Source organism: Biomphalaria glabrata, chromosome 2, assembly GCF_947242115.1.
Source record: "Biomphalaria glabrata chromosome 2, xgBioGlab47.1, whole genome shotgun sequence".
NCBI classification, from domain to species: Eukaryota; Metazoa; Mollusca; class Gastropoda; family Planorbidae; genus Biomphalaria; species Biomphalaria glabrata.
In genome coordinates this window covers 36,256,362-36,274,626 of record NC_074712.1, presented here as the reverse complement: position 1 = coordinate 36,274,626, position 18,265 = coordinate 36,256,362, and the positions used below count along the sequence as shown (strand labels likewise).

At 37.0% G+C, this 18,265-nt stretch overlaps 1 protein-coding gene across 1 annotated transcript in view; it reads right to left on the bottom strand.

Moving 5' to 3' along the window:
- LOC106051285 (rhodopsin-like) overlaps nucleotides 1–16,261 on the bottom strand; it is a 59,073-nt gene extending 42,812 nt beyond the window's left edge. Inside the window, exon 1 of the mRNA XM_056020277.1 lies at nucleotides 16,153–16,261. The gene's annotated coding sequence lies outside the window, so the exon portion shown is untranslated. The remainder of the gene's footprint in view (nucleotides 1–16,152) is intronic.
- Nucleotides 16,262–18,265: the final 2,004 nt, after the last annotated feature.

Here is an 18,265-nt window from a genome sequence, read left to right as displayed (position 1 = left end):
CGGTGGGTTTAAACTCAAAACCCCTTTGGCTGCGTTCATAGATTTTAGTGTGAGTAATTTGCTTTTATTTATATTGAAGAGGTACTTTTTAGCTTCAAACTCCACTGGAGGGAGTTTAATCTCAAAACCAATTTGACTACACACAAAACATTTTGAGTGTATAATTTGCTTTGTTTTTATTATTAAAGAGGTATTTTTTACCTTCAAACCCCGCTGAAGTGGGGTTTAAACTAAAAACTAAGTCAAAACCCATTTAGCTACGCTCATAACATTTTGAGTGCGTAATTAACTTTTTTTTATATTGAAGAGGGGGTTTATCGTAAATTTTGCAGGGGGTTTTAAAATCAAAATCTCCCTTAACTGTGCTCTTGGAATTAGGAGATTTTCGTTTGCATTTTTGTTTTGTTTTGTTTTATAGAAGAGGGGGGGGGGGGTTAACTGCAAAAACCCCAAGTAGGGGGTTTAAAAATCAAACCCCCTAGTAGGGGGTTTTAAACTCAAAACCCCCTGGAAGGGGGTTTTAAACTCAAAACCCCCTGGTAAGGGGTTTTAAACTCAAAACCCCATTGGTTGTGCTGGGGCAATTGATGGCTTAGTATTAAAATCTCTCCTAAAATAAACAAAATCAAAGCAAAAAATCATTCACTAAATTCCGTTCCCCCCGGGATTTCATTTCGGGCGGGGGGGGGGGTTTGAACCCCAAAACCCCCCCCTGGCTACGCCCATGATGATTATGCACCTTGACATAGAATGATGTTATTAAGTGCACACATTTATATTGAAGTTTTAAAACGTTTAGGAGCCTACAGAAAGACCCAGCCCAGTACTTCCGCTTTCTGAAATCAGTCAAACATGACCTACAAAGTCAAAGGTCATAGGTGTCTGCCTAATTTCAGTGGTAAAGCAGCATGAACAGTTGGATAGAAGAGAACTATTCTAAATGTGAGTTCATCCTCACCTATGGAAAGAGACAATCATTTATGTATTTTTACTAAACTATATTTTATATGCACTTCAGGCAGACACATATTTTTTTTTACTAAACTATAGTACGTATGCAATATACCACTAAACTATCTATTATATAAAGTAGAAAGTAAAGCATATGTATGTGTGTATGTATGTTACAAATAGAAATCAAAACCGTTTGACCAATCTTGATAAAACTTAGCATAAATGTTCCTTGGGTACTAACTTAGACCGTAGTGTATGTATTGTAGCCCTAAAACAAACTTAAGACCCTCAAAAAAATGTTTTCCAACTCTATGAAAGCATTATTACTTCATCGATCTAGGCTATGTTTACCATATTTACATGAAAAGATCGAAAGGATCTAGATCTAGATCTAATTTTAGAAACTACACTTTGCGCAGATATTTTTTTTTACTTTGACACATGAAAATACGAAATATAGTCTATTGATTTCATTATTTAATAAAATTAACCTTCAAATTTGTGTTTCAAATGCATTTTTACATAAATTCGTTCCTTATATCTGCAAATTTAGAATTCCTGACGAACATTCTTTCATTAGAGGTTACGCGAAATGTTACACATCTCTCTATTCCTAGGTCTAAAACTCTATTTCAACTATAAGATGATAGAACTTCTCTTCGCAAAGATAGTTTTATAATTAAACACATGAACATATTAATTATAGTCCATTCATTTCATTTTTTAATTAAATTAACATTCAAATTTGTTTTTCTCAAGCATTTTTACATAGATCTACATTCGATCGCCAATGTTTTCATAAAAAATTGAATATAGGTCAATTAGCTATTTTTAGCTCCATTCATACTATTTTTTTTTATTAATGAATTCATGCATTCGCTTTACTTATAACATTATTATTTTCTTTAATTGTTTCTAATGCACAATATCAGTGTCTACATCAGCAATACACACGTTAAGACCCGCGGGCAGCGGGTAATATCTGTCTAGTATATCATATGAATTTAGACTAGCAATAAAATAAATAAAAAAATAAATGACTATCGAATATGTTTGGTAACTATCAAGTAGATGTGTGTTAAAATATCCTACATAAATACACTTACTTGTCTATATTCTATCATACTATTATTTATGTTATTAGAATTCGATGTCTGTAAGCAGTCTATCACTCATGGGCGTAGCCAGGGGGGGGGGGGGGTTCTTGGGGGTTCAACCCCCCCCCCGAAATGAAATCCCCCCCTTGGAGGGGGGGAGTCGGAATTAAGTGACTGATTTTTTGCTTTGATTTTGTTTATTTTAGGTGAGATTTTAATACTAAACCATCACTTGCCCTAGCACAACCAAAGGGGTTTTGAGTTTAAAACCCCCTACCAGGGGGGTTCGAGTTTAAAAACCCCTACCAGGGGGGTTCGAGTTTAAAAACCCCTACCAGGGGGGTTCGAGTTTAAAACCCCTACCAGAGCGGTTCGAGTTTAAAAACCCCTACTAGGGGTTTTGAGTTTTAAACCCCCTACCTGGGGTTTTTGCAATTAACTCCCCCTCTTCTATAAAACAAAACAAAAATGCAAACGAAAATCCCCTAATTCCAAGAGCACAGTTAAGGGAGATTTTCATTTTAAAACCCCGTCTAAAATTTACGATAAACCCCCTCTTTAATATAAAAAGAGCTAATTACGCACTCAAAATGTTATGAGCGTAGCTAAATGGGTTTTGACTCAGTTTTGAGTTTAAACCCCACTTCAGTTTGAAGGTAAAAAATACCTCTTTTTAATAATAAAAAAAAGCAAATTATACACTAAAAATATTATGAGTGTAGTCTATGGGGTTTTGAGTTTAAACTCCCCTCCAGTGGAGTTTGAAGCTAAAAAGTACCTCTTCAATATAAATAAAAGAAAATTACTCACTCTAAAATCTATGAGCGTAGTCAAAGGGGTTTTGAGTTTAAACCCCCCGCCATCTTCAGTGTAAGAAAAAAAGCAAATTACGCACTCAAAATGCTATGAGCGTTGCCGAAAGGGGTTTTGAGTTTAAACCCCCATTCAGAGGAGTTTGGTGCTAAAAATACATCTTCAATATAAAAAAAAAGCAAATTACACACTAAAATTATTTGAGCGTAGCCAAGCCAATCGGGGGTTTTAAGTTTCTTCCACAGATGGCTTTTTTTTTAAAGTTTAAAACCCCTCCAGATGGTTTTAAGTCTAAGATCCCCCTACAGAGCATTTTGAGGTGGAAAACCCCCAACAGAAGATTTTGACGATAAATCTTCTCTTTTCGATATAAAATCTAAAGCAAACTACAGTCACTTAATTCCAAGAGCGTATTCAAGAGAGGTTACACATTTTTACCAGTGGCAGGGCTCCATTAATAAACTGCAGTGAATAGTCATCTACCGAAATCGAAAAACATTAAATATAGCTCAACAAAGATGGCTAAGAAAGATTTCAGGAGTCAGTTATAGAGATCGGATCTAAATGAAGGAAATCCTATGCCGAACTGGGAGTCGACCCCTTAGTAAGATTACGACGCATGAGGTTTGCGGGACATGTTCTCCGACAAAATGAATTACGCATAAGAAGAGTTTCAATGATATCCTAGTACAACTTGACGCCACTCATTCATGGAGGTCCTCATGGTAGGTGGGAGAGGCTTCAGACATTACCAGTGACAGATTTTTATGAAAACAGCTTGACGTCAAATGCTCCGAACGGCGCGGGAGGGTCTAAGTCAGTAAGAATAGCAAATTAGGTTTTTGAAATAAAACTTTTTAATAGCATTAAAATGGACTGTAGATACCTCAGAATATGCATTTTGTTGGCTTTCAATGCCAGAAATAGTGCTTGGCGGCGGGGCTTCGCCCCGCGATGGGGAGCTCCTGGCGCTCCCCCAGACCCCCTTGCTATTAATGGCGGGGAGTTAGTTATAGAGATAGGGTCTAAATCAAGGAAATCCTATGTCGAACTGGGAGTCGACCCCTTAGTAAGATTGTGAGAGAACGACGCATGAGGTTTGCGGGACATGTGCTCCGACAAAATGAATTACGCATAAGAAGAGTTGCAATGATATCCTAGTACAACTTGACGCCACTCATTCATGGAGGTCCTCATGGTAGGTGGGAAGAGGCTTCAGACATTACCAGTGACAGATTTTTATGGAAACAGCTTGACGTTAAATGCTCCGAACGGCGTGGGAGGGTCTAAGTCAGTAAGAATAGCACATTAGGTTTTGAAATAAAACTTTTTAATAGCAGGAAATAGCAGTGTAGATACCTCAGAATATGCATTTTGTTGGCTTTCAATACCAGAAATAGTGCTTCGCCCCGCGCTGGGGAGCTCAGACCTCCTTGCTAGTAATGGCGGGGAGTCTACAATTTTATGGAAACAGCTTGATGGCAAATGAGCCGAACGACGATGGAGGGTCTAAGTCAGTAAGAATAGCACATTAGGTTTTTGAAATAGAACTTTTTAATAGCAGGAAAATGCACTGTAGATACCTCAGAATATGCATTTTGTTGGTTTTCAATATCAGAAATAGTGCTTGGCGGCAGGGCTTCGCCCCGCGCTAGGGGAGCTCCTAGCGCTCCCCCAGACCCCCTTTGCTAGTAATGTCGGGGAATCTACAATTTTTTCACTAACTCATGGAAGAACCTATTCTAGGGCACAATAAACGTCTTCCGAAAGAATGAAGGGTCAGAATGTAATAAAGATTATGTACACACACACACACACACACACACACATAAATACATATAATTTGTTTTTAGCGGGGGGGGGGGGGGGGGTCGGGGGGGATTCACCCCCCCCCCAAAACCCTCCCCGAAAAAAAATCCTGGCTACGCCCATGCTATCACTTATATAATTACTTTTGTATTCAAAGCTCTGCTGACAGACATACCTCGCGCTCCCCCTCACTTAGCGCTTAGTTAAATCTTTTTTCCCCTACATCCAGACATTCAACTAACAGGAGACTCCGAGCAGTGCTGCAGTCCGAACGAGGCCTGAGACTAAGAGCCATTCATAGCCAGACTTGCTTTAACAAACTGAATGAATGCTCAACAAACATTTATTTATTAATGGCTTGGACTTTATTAAGTGGCATGGTCTAGGAAAGGGAAGGGTGATAACAATGTAAATACGATTTCCAAAGTATGAATAGATTTATAGTGGAAACTAGTACCCAATCAAAGTAGATTTAGAGTTAGAATTCTATTTTTAAAGTTCTATCTTCCTATTTAAGAAGTTTTGTTTTTTGAAAAAAATTTTTTGTATGTAATGCTCAAACCGAAGAAGCTCAAAGGCAGGAGCTTTTATTTCCTTGTCATGTTTTTTTTTTTTTTATAGATAGACGTTCTTGTATTTTATTAAAAATCTTCTTAAAAAGTCTGTCTGTCTGTCTGCTAAAAAGTTTGTTTACGTTATTTCTCCCACACCCAATCTCGGATAAAGTAGAAATTTTGTAGTATTATTTTTTTGTACCTGAAAAAAAACAAGAAAAAAAAAAACCCGATTAGTTATTTAAATATTGGTAATTAATTATTTTATTTGGTATCGAATAAAGGAAAGAAATCGTTCTTAACAAATGTTGTAGTATAAGTTGAATTTTGTCCCCTTTATTCTTTGTATAGAGAATAAGGTCGCCGCTTAAAAGTTTGAAACTAACAATTTATTATATAAACCTTCTATTTTCATAAGCACTTCGCTGGCACGGTGGTTAGTGTATTTTTGTATTTTCTTGAGGGGCTTGAGCCATCAAGTCGTACAACGTTTTATTTTGGTTATATCAACTGCAATCAAAGTGTTGTTTTTTTTGTATAAAGCGATCACGGTAACATTCACTCAGATACCCCTTCTTTCTCCAGCACCCATCCATTGGTTCAGAGAAGTGACAGGATCATGGCGCATTAAGAAAGAAGCATGATATCGCGCTAAACAAAAACAATAGGTAAAAATAGTTCTAATGGAACAGATTTGTTATTGTTAGTCTAGATCAATGATGCCCAAACTTATTTGGTCTGCGGGCCATTTTAATTTTCGGCATTCGTGTCGCGGGCCATATCACCAAAAAGAAAACAAAATTAAATATACAATAAACTATTTTTAATCCGTGAGGCCATTACGTCACATGGTTTTCGCCCGTATCATCATTAAAAAAGTTTGTTCACACAAATAAGTGCTTGTAAACATTGTGATCATCCTTAGCGCTTGTTTTCGAAGATTTGGAAAAGTTTCTGCAGGTAACATAGAGTAGAAGTCAATGGTCTGCATCACTTGAAATGTGTCAAGCAGGGATGTCTGGCTTTGTTATTCAATCAGTTCCAGTTGCAGATCTGTTGGGGCACTTGACACATCGGCAGCAATCGGATTTTCAAAAAGACGGATTTCATTTTTTTAAATTCTGAAAATCCACAAAACTTTCACTGAAATTATTCATCAAGAGCCTCAGAAGTTAAATCATTCTTTCTTTAGGGTAAGACATATTTAGCTGCTTATCATTTTGTAGAGTGGTACAGGTTGGAAAGTGGACAAGATGCACCTTTTCCGCCTGTTAAATGAAGAGTTGCAATTTTGTTTGGAAAGCACATATGTCTGCACACACATGCAAAATCAATTTGTCTTTCCCTTGTAGTTTGGTGTTTGGAGTTCTTTAGATGTGATGTGATGTCGCATAAAATAGCCAAATCCCACAACCATGAGGGGTCGTTCAGTTGTGGCACTTGTTTTGATTTTTTGGTCATAAATATTTCAATTTCGTGTCTCAAATCAAACAAAAGTTTTAATTCTTTACCTCGGCTTAACCAGCGCGCTTCAATGTGAAATAGAACGTCTTCATATTCGGACTCTATTTCTGTAAGAAATCTTTGAAAGTTCTGTGATTCCACGCTCTGTGATTCGATGAAATTTAAAGTGTTGAGCACAATCATCATCACATGGTCCAGATTCAAAACCTTTCCACAGAGATTTTGTTGGTGAATGATGCAGTGAAACCAGAGGGGTTTAGTACCATTTGACTGAACAACTTTTAAAATAACTCTTGTTGTCAATCCGCTGTGACATCCAACCATATTTCTAGCGCCATCAGTAGTCACTCCAACTAATTTATTCCAAGGAAGAATAAGGTCCTCTATGATGGTTGACACTTCTTTGAACATGTCTTCTCCAGTTGTAGTCCCATGCATGCTCCTCATAGCTGCTAACTCTTCTGTTATATCAGAATTTCTGTTTGTACCATGAATAAATACCAAGAGTTGCGCAGTATCAGTTATGTCAGTGGACTCGTCAGAAGAAATAGAAAAATTTCGTCAAAGAATGAGTGAGAATCTAAACCTAAAGAGAATATTTTTTCAACATTCTAATTTTTTACATTTCGTTCCAATGCTTTGGCGGGCTGGATAGAATCACGACGCGGGCCGGATCTGGCCCGCGGGCCGTAGTTTGGACATCGCTGGTCTAGATCTATTTCACATTTAATGACTTCATCATCATCATCACTCCTTTGAGTTCCTCATGGAACATAAGGCCTCGACAAAAACACGCCACTCTCCAAGGTCTCTTGCTAGCTTTTTGATGGTGTCCCAGCTCTTCCCGGTCTTCTCTGCTTCTTCAAGTACACTGCGTCGCCATGTTCTTTTTGGTCTTCCTCTGCGTCTTGTTCCCTGGGGGTTCCACTCTAAGGCCTGCCTAGCTCTGTTGCTGGTATCTTTTCTAAGGGTGTGACCAATCCATCTCCACTTCCTCTCTAAGATCTGCACTTCTATGTTTTTCTGTCCACTCATCTCCCACAGTTTGGTGTTTTCTACTTTGTCATGCCAGTGTATTTTTAGGATATTTCTCAGGCATCTGTTGATGAAGGTCTGTATTTTTTTTGTTGTGGCTTCAGTTGTTCTCCATGTTTCAGAACCATACAGTAGGACAGCCTTGACATTAGAGTTAAAGATTCTTAGTTTAGTCTTGTTTGAGATGTAAGGAGATTTCCAGGTTGGTTTTAGCTTTGTAAATCTCTGCCGTGCTAGATTTATACGGCGTTTAATGTCTTCATCTGTTCCACCTGATATACTGACTACACTCCCAAGGTATATACAATTTTCTACTTGGTCTATTGTCTGAGAATCCAATACTATGTCTCCACTTTGTTTATTGTTTACTTTAAGTACTTTAGTTTTTTGGTGGTTTATTTTGAGGCCTACTCTTTTTCCTACTTCGCTTAAAGCTGTGACCTTTTCTTGCATATCCTGTAGTCTGTGTGATAATAGGGCTATGTCATCAGCGAATTCCAGATCTTCCAGCTTTTGTGTGAGAGTCCATTGGATTCCTTTCCCTGCGTTAGAGTAGGCTTCTTTTGTGACCCAATCCAGTACTAGAAGGAACAGGAGTGGTGAAAGAAGACATCCCTGTTTGACTCCTGTTGTGACTGGAAATTCCTCTGACAGCTTGCCACAGTGGGTTACTTGGCAGGTGAAACCATCATAAAGGTTCTTGATTATGGTTATTATTTTATTGGGGATCCCATAATGTCTCATTACAGTCCAGATAGATTCTCTGTCGACACTATCAAAAGCTTTTTCAAAGTCGACAAAAGTTTCATAGAGAGGAGATTGCCATTCGACACATTGTTCTACAATTATCCTGAGTGTAGCTATTTGGTCAGCACAAGATCTCCCTTTTCTGAATCCGGCCTGTTCTTCCCTTAGGTGTTCATCACATGCTCCCTTTATTCTGTTTAGTAGGATTCTGCTAAAAATCTTGCTTGGTACTGACAGCAAAGTGATGCCTCGCCATTTCTCACATTGTGATAGATCTCCACTCTTTGGTATTTTTATTAGCAAGCCCTTTTTCCACTCACCCGGAGGTGTTTCTGTTAACCAAATTTTGTTGAATAGTTTGTGCATTTGGTCAACTATTTCACTTCCTCCTTCTTTTAGGACTTCGGGTGGTATGTTGTCAATTCCAGCAGCTTTACCTGTCTTCATTTGTTTGAGTGCATTCCTTATTTCTTCTTTTGTTATTTCTTCCATGTTTATGTCTAGTGTTGGTCCTGCATTTAGATCTGGTGGATTTCGTGGTTTAGGAGATATAAAACAACTATACAAAATCACCAAACTTCTAAGTACCAAAAAGGCTAATTGCAATGTTCCAGTCCGAGACAAATACGGAAAACTACTTTCTTCAATAAATGAACAACTTGAAAGATGGAAAGAATATTTTCAAGAAGTGCTCAATAGACCATTTAATGACTTGACTAATCGAAACTAATTGATACAATTACACTTCATATGAAGTTGATTTTTTAAAAGAATATTTGCACAATGTTTTATGTTACGTTCTTTCTTCATAGTTCAAGGAGTTTTGTGGTTAGGCCAGTTGACAAAAGAAGTTAGAATGTAATGCTCAAACCGTAGACTGTCTTAGGCAGTCGCCTCTCTTTCCTTCTGTTAATTTCTCGTCCCCCCCCCCCAGAAGACATTCTTAAATTTTTGTCATAGATCTCTGACTGCAAAACCATTACGAGGAAACGAAACAGTCATGCCAACATTATGACGGAGCTACATTTGTGTGTGTGATCTTTTCTTGTTCTTCTGTTCTCGTGTTCTTGTTTGTTCAGGGAGAATTTTAAAGGTATTCAAATATTCACGTTATCAGAAATCATCCAGTCCAACAAAAAGAAAGTAAAAGAAAAACGGAACAATACAAAACGAAACAAAACATTGAACAAGAAAAAAAAACTTGATTTAAAAGAGAGAGAAACAAAGAAAAAAAAAAGAAACAAAACAAAACACGAGAACAATTCGAACACACACACACACTTGACATAAAAACACAAAAACCTAAAATAAAACAACAAACAAACTAGAATTGCCTGAAACAATATCTACACTTATTTAAAAAAAAACAAAAAACAAATTAAGCAAAGAATAAGATTTTAAGTAAAAAAAAAAGAGGATTGTGTTTTTATGTAAACTCGTGGGCGGCCCCTGTGGTTCCATTGTTAAGTAAGACATTCATGTCAAGGGCAGCATCACAAGTCAAGAAGACGAGGGTGGAAGACGTAGTCTATGACATATTGTCTCTAGTCTGAAGTAATTTACTCGGATTTTTTGTTTAGCTGTTCGCAGTACATTTAAAAATAGCTCATGAAATAAATGACGTCTGGACACCAGTAGAACTGTTTGGGATCACGGAGATTGAAAATTAAGTTCAAATGGGAGACGATTCAAGGTGCTTTCATTCATTCATCCTAATAAACGTAATCCTAATGAATCTGTTGCAATACAGCTGTATAGTTCATTTATCTGAAGTAGTCCTGTTAATTCAATGATAGTGTCCTTATGTTTTATCTATTTAAAAACAACTTTTATTACACATGAGTAGAACAAAGGATTGATCAAATCCAGTCATCACAATGGGATAACAACACAACCAGTGTAACAGGTAGGTTGGTAGTTGTTTTAGCATGACAAAAAAAGGGTGAATTTAGATTCTATGTCATGTGGTAGGCGTGGCCTTGTCACGTGGTAGGTGTGGTCTTGTCACGTGGTTGGTGTGGTCTTGTCACGAAAGGAGTGGCATTGACACGTGGTAGGTGTGGTCTTGTAAAGTGGTAGATGTGGTCTTATCACGAGGTAGGAGTGGCATTGACACGTGGTAGGTGCGGTCTTGTCACGAGGTAGGCGTGGCATTGACACGTGGTAGATGTGGTCTTGTCACTCTGGTAGTTGTGGCCTGGTTACATAAAGATTCTAGTTTCTTGACCATTTGTTTTATACATTGTGCGATGAGGGTCCATAAAAAACAGCTCACAAAAAACGATTCGAAATTAAGACTTGAATATTATAATTAAATTAACTTGATTTGTAGAATGATCAGACACAAAAATATCTTTCACTTATGAAAACATTGAAATTAATTAATCCACATTGAGACTAGTGAGATAAAAATGAAAATAATGACAAGTTATCGCCCCTCAATTGTTCTTCCCTTCCTCTGTTATACAAGTTGCTTTATTTAGCTTGGCACGTTGAAGAGCTGCATTTTCCTAGACCGCTTTAATTTCAAATATCTGAATTTCCTGTGCTTTTTGTAACCAAGCATTGGTGTGGACTTCGCGTGTTCCTTTCTGGTATTGATTGTATACAATGTTTTAGTCTTGTTTTAAAAATGGTGTACATGTATTAAAAAAAAAAGGTTTTTGCATATTATATATTAAAAACAAAAGTGCTGGTTTTCAAAAGACCAAAATTTTCCTCTGCACCTTCTTTTAGCATCTAAAGAATATGATTAAATCATCAGGTTTTTAAATAGAACCTTTTTTTTTTAGCTCTAAACGTGACAGACAGACGGACGGACAGAATTACAAAACAAATATCTGGTGCTGCTAATAAAAACCCATATTAATTTCAGTCTGTTAAAGGCAGCAACAAAAATTTCTTAAAATTATTAAAAAAAAAAATTGAAGGTCATAAGGTCAAAACAAATTTGATAGCCGAGAGATTTTAAAATGATGAGATGCTTGCTAAAAAACTGCAAGAAATCTAATTGATGAGATTAGGTCATTGAGCCTGGAATAACCTCCCTTCATTTGATTACATTTTATTTCTTTAGAAAACAAGACACCCAAAATCCGATGTTGTCTTTTCGAAAGCAATATTTGCATTGACATCGAAAATGTTAGCTTTGAAAAAAAATTCAATAAAAACATTTTGCTCATTTTGAAATAATTTTAGCATCGCTTTTAGCCTAAAAAAAAATTGAATAAAGAAAAAATGTTAAAATAAATTTCTCCTTAAAAGAATCGTAATTATGGTTTAATTTGGTTGAACCATTTTTGAAAAGTTGTAATTATTTAATGCAGCGTTTCTCAAACAATGTATGGCGCCCTTACGTTTGGGGTGACGGACACACTTAACTCTTTCTCTCCGTAATTATTTACCACATTCTGGTGGTATCGTCATTCAGGAGACAAAGAGTTAATCGGGAAGACTTTTTTTTAAGACTAGAAAATCTTTAGTATTTACATTGAAGTTATTAATTTAAGTAAAAAAGACATAATTACGCATATTGAAAACATTAAATTATTCAATCGACGTCGTTTCAATTTCTAAGTAGAACAATTCCTATTGTTTCTGTCACCAGAACCATTGAAAACTTTCTTTTCAAGAAGACAATGACGTATGATCTGATGACGTCTCTTACATGACTCAAACGGGCCCTACGGCCTGGATGCTCTTACAAACGTACATGCTCTATTAAACTCTATTTCCTTGTCTCTCACACGTCAGTATCATCCAGACCCAGCGCTTCTGAATTAAACGTTAGTTGACCTGCGCTCTTGGAGAAAAAGTGCTTTAGTTAAAACAAAAAGAAGGAATTTTTGAAGCTCAAAATGCAAGAAAAACGCTTGGCGCCGGAGTCTCTACATTGAACTTGGTTTGGGGAGCTTCCAGACTCCTGGAGCGTCACTAGTAAACGTTTGAGCTATTTGATATTTTGGGTTTTTGGCACATTGGATTAATGTAGGCCATGTCCTGCCCAAAACATTTGAGAAACACTGGAATATAATCCATGTGTGAACAGATGAGGGGTCAAATACCTGGAAAAATTTATACGATTAAAATGTTCTCGGAGTTTACAAAATGTCCCCGAAATCGTGCTTGCATTTTCATGTAATACTGTTGTAGTTTTATTAACCAAAGCCTAATGAAAACGAGTCTTAATCGTTAGAGCCAAACTGTAAATGGGATTTTTTTTACAAATTCATGTGGGAAGTAACAAATGATCTGCACACCCAAGTTGGACTCCTGATGAACATTTCATTTAGTTTAATGGTTCAACACGGCACGAATGCTTTTATGAACGTGATGGTGCAATTAAAGAATGAGGTCAGAGATATAGCAGACGACAACAATGCCTATTTGTTTGTTGTAATTTGGATTTGAGTTGTTCTCATTCTGGTTGTATTAGTATGATGTTCTGTTTGGAGAGAATGTCTATCCAGTGCTTGATGATTGTATTGTATTGACTAGTAATGCCATTCTTACCAAACGATGTCTTGGGTTGCCTTTAGACCTTCTCTCCTACCAGAGAACGGGAAGATAGAGCTCGGGGCGGGGGGGGGGGGAGAACTTGAGAATGAAAGGGAGAGAATGGCTGAGAGAAAGAGAGCACAAAAGAATTAGAGAACTAGAGACAGAGAGAATAACAAATTTTGAATGAGAGAGAGCGAAAGAAGGAGAGAAAGAGAGAAAGAGAGAATTAGAGAGAAAACGAGAGAGAGAGAGAGAGAGAGAAATACAGAGAGAACACAAGAGAGAGAGAGAGAGAGAGAGAGAGAAATACAGAGAGAACACAAGAGAGAGAGAAACACAAAAAAAGAATGAAAAGGACGACAGAAAGAGAGACAGAAAACTAAAGAGACAAAGGAAAAAAACTAACAAAGAGAGAGAAGAAAAAGAATGAGAGACATAGTATTTTAGAGAGAGAGAGAGAGAGAGAGAGAACGAGAGCATGCGTGCGTGTTTATCATTTCATTAGTTGTTTACATTATCCTGTCGAGTAGCCACAGAGTTTTAGATCATTCTTGCTTTACAATATACAAACAACAAGCAAACAAAAAAAAAAAACTTCAAAAAAAAAAGAAAGCGTATACAGGGGAAAGAACGGCTCAATTAATGAGTTTATCTCAATACTGCATGATTTGTTTTCCTTTTCTATAAAAAACAAACGTAATTTATTAATACTATTGATAAAGTTTTTGATTGATTCATGTGTTTTCTAGGCCAAAGTTTCAACTTGATCGGAGAATGGAAGTAGGATAAAAACTTGTGAAATAATCCACCCAGACAGACAGACAGACAGACAGAGTGATTTAATATACGCTTTGTAAAAACTTTTTTTTTTTTCACACTCCTTTTAAACTTGTATGGCTTTTGTTTCCCAAGTTTGCTGGGACACGCTTTCGACTGAAGCATTCGTACTCCAAAACTGTTCACATTGTCCCAAATAACAATACTGCGTCTAGAAATGTGTATTTACAGTGACACAAGTAACAATACTGGATCCATGAAATGTGTATTTACAGTGCCACAGGTAACTATACTGGGTCTATGATATGCTTATTTACAGTGACACAAGTAACAATACTGGATCCATGAAATGTGTATTTACAGTGCCCCAGGTAAAAATACTGGTCTATGAAATGTGTATTTACAGTGCCCCAGGTAAAAATACTGGTCTATGAAATGTGTATTTACAGTGCCACAGGTAACAATACTGGATCCATGAAATGTGTATTTACAGTGCCCCAGGTAACAATACTGGATCCATGAAATGTGTATTTACAGTGCCACAGGTAACAATACTGGATCCATGAAATGTGTATTTACAGTGCCCCAGGTAAAAATACTGGATCCATGAAATGTGTATTTACAGTGCCCCAGGTAAAAATACTGGATCCATGAAATGTGTATTTACAGTGCCCCAGGTAAAAATACTGGTCTATGAAATGTGTATTTACAGTGCCACAGGTAACTATACTAGGTCTATAAAATGTGGGGGTTCAGAGTTCGAATCCTGGTGAGGACTGGGATTTTTAATTTCGGGATCTTTGGACGCCTCTGAGTCCACCCAGCTCTAAATTGGTACCTGACATTAGTTGGGGAAAAGTAAAGGCGGTTGGTCGTTGTGCTGTTAACCGTTAACCGTAGGCCACAGAAACAGATGACCTTTACATCATCTGCACTCAAGACCACAAGGTCTGAAAGGGGAATATTACTTTACGTATAAAATGTGTATTTACAGTGTATCTGAATCTGAACAACTTTTATAAAGCTTTATAATCATAAGCTATAATAATACGTTAGCAAAATAAATACGAAATAGTAACTAATGATATAATATAATTATAAAAGCCAACATGTTAAAACTTGATGTCACTTGAACATTTGTACTTCGTATAGAATAGACAAATACATGTATCACGTTAGGAAACACTATTTACTGCTATCGGCGCTTCGATGACATTTTCATTGCTCCCCCAAAATATGTACACATACTGACACACATGGGGGCGGCCGCGGGGAAACTAAAAAAAAATCAAAAAAAAAATCTCTGGGTATTTTTTCTATTAATATTTCTTTAAAACCCGTGGTAAGTGAAAGTCGAACCCGCGAAAGTCAAGAGACTACTGTACCTGTTCATAAAAATACTTAATTTGTAAAGCGCTGTTAACAAACATAATGCAGGCTCGAGGAGCTTACGGTAGCACAACAAACATAATGCAGGCTCGAGGAGCTTACGGTAGCATAACAAGCATAATGCAGGCTCGAGGAGCTTACGGTAGCACAACAAACATAATGCAGGCTCGAGGAGCTTACGGTAGCACAACAAACATAATGCAGGCTCGAGGAGCTTACGGTAGCATAACAAACATAATGCAGGCTCGAGGAGCTTACGGTAGCACAACAAACATAATGCAGGCTCGAGGAGCTTACGGTAGCATAACAAACATAAACAGGAGAGTTCAAATGACAAAGGGATCTAACCGGGAGAGGAACACACATTTTCAAGAGGGGTAGAGTTACTAAAACTAAAATAACTTTTTTATTTATTTTATTAAATAATCTAACATATTTGATTTTATTTTAAAGGAAAGCGAATGGGCTACAAAATTATAATAAATAAAATTAATTATTCAAGAATTTTTTAAAAAATTAATTTTAAACTGAATACAGAAAAAGGAAATATATTTTAAAATTAGTTTAAAATCGATACACTGAAAGATTTAAGCTTTTAATTAAACATTTAATCCATAAATATAAAAAAATCAATCCCAATACTAAACACACCCAACCACTTTGAATTTTTCATAAAAGATGAACAAATGCACTAAAAATATTTAAATTGTTCGGGTCCCGGGTAATAAACTAAAAAGAGGAACCATTAACACAATGTTGTCTTTTAAAAAAAACAAACGTGTTGGTACTGTACCGACTTTACTACCAAAACAAACAACAATCACTCCCACATATGGAAAATGAAAAAAAAAAGAAATAAAACAGTTGAACATAAAAAGATAGTGAAATAAATAAAATAAATAAAACCATTAAGCACACTGCACACACACATAGTGTCGATCAATGCTGTAGAGATAATCAGTGCTCTTAATGACTGTTGAATGACCACCGGCAAGGGAAAAATTGCCACTTACCGTCTACTCCAAAAGCTGCAAATCTTAGAATGACACTACAAAGAACCTGAGAGTTCCCAGCAGATACGGAAGTCAAAGTTGTCTTCCCCTGTCAACTGATAAAACACTAGATAGATTCTAAAAGCCGCGAGCTCGACATGACTGGAGAGGGCCGGCAACTCTGGCGCAGGAGCAAACGTCTGCTTAGCACCACCGTGATGTCACTACTGGACCTGGGGATGGAGCGGTCTGAGTCCATAGGTCATCTGACCTTGGCACTGAACTCACGGGTGAGACAAGTGGTGACAGTGCAGAAAGTTGACGTTTTGGCAGAATGTGAAATAATGAGACTTCAAAATGAGAACTAGTTTTTCTGTGTTTGACTTAGACTTAGATATAGAGATGTGTGTATCAAGAGGACAACTAGAGCAGAGGAAGCGGTCAACAGACTTATGGCTTCTACCCTCCAGTTACGGAAAAACATTTATAATAATATTATTATTAAACTTAGTCTTTTAGTCATTTTGTTATGAGCTGAATGCCCTGGATCTTTAGTAGGCTGTCCACCTCTCTAATACCTCACCCTTTAGTACCTCACTCTTTAGTACCTCACCCTTTAGTACCGTAATTCTTAGTATCTCCCTCCTCTTTTACCTCACTCTTTAGTACCTCACCCTTTAGTACCATAATTCTTAGTATCTCCCTCCTCTTTTACCTCACTCTTTAGTACCATACACCCTAGTATCACATTTTCTAGTACCTCACTCTCTAACACCTCACTCTTTAGTACCTCACCCTTTAGTACCTCACCCTTTATTACCGTAATAACGTACTCCCTAGTATCTCATTTTCTAGTAACTGACTTTCTAAAACCTTACTCTATAGTAGGTCTACCTTACTGTCTAATATCTAACTCTATAGTAGGTCTACCTTACTGTCTAATATCTAACTCTATAGTAGGTCTACCTTACTGTCTAATATCTAACTCTATAGTAGGTCTACCTTACTGTCTAATATCTAACTCTATAGTAGGTCTACCTTACTGTCTAATATCTAACTCTATAGTAGGTCTACCTTACTGTCTAATATCTAACTCTATAGTAGGTCTACCTTACTGTCTAATATCTAACTCTCTTGTAGGCCTACCTCACTCTCAAATTACTCATTCTTTAGTACCTGTTTAGAATCTTTAACCTCACTGTCTCACACTCACTCTTTAGTACCTCAGTCTCTCTTAACTCACCCACTAATACCCAGCCTTGTGCCGATTTAAACTACAATAAACATTTGAAAAGATCAAGTAATATATTACACGGGGTCAACTGTGTACAATTAAAGTGATATTGACTCCATCATTCAGCATGTATTTGACATTGTGTTCTTAGTTGCTTATGCGTGTCTTTTCAAACTCTCCCCAAGTAATCTCTAGCCCTATGTATAAACGTACACACACACACACTGACTCATTGCTGTCGATGGTCATTGACTTATAGCACCGAACTGCTGGTAGACAACTAAACCGCTTAAAACTTAAAACAACTTGAAATAACTTAAATAAACTTCTTTTGTGAACCAAACTCAATAAAAACTTTTATTACAATAGAAACAAATTCAACTTGAGATAAAATGAAATCAATGTAGTAGACTTTAGTCAGAATATAAATTGGTCTATAAAAAGTCAAACTCACTAGAAAAACTCTGTCATCCTGGAGTCGTCTGACGTACCTAAGACATCACACACGACAGTGCCGCTTAGCTGGCATCATTTACACTGCATAGTCACCGACCAATCGCAAATTCTTCTCACCGTCACCATAGAAACACACACAAACACACACTCCTTAACACGTCCACTTCCCTTTAGACTTAAGACAGTGACGAAATAAAAAAGATAAAACACAAATAATAATAGCATCACAAACCATCCAGATGTAGAGTCTATTTTTTTTTGAGAGAGAAACAGAGAGAGAGAGAGAGAGAGAGAGAAAGAGAGAGAGAGAGAGAGAGAAAGAGAGAGAGAGAGAGCAAGGAATACTATTTTGTAGCAATGTCGTTTCGCTACCTTCACAAGGGGTCAACTAAACGATTAGAATTAATAAAACCAAATGGATCATTTCTTGTTACTTTGAGGGAC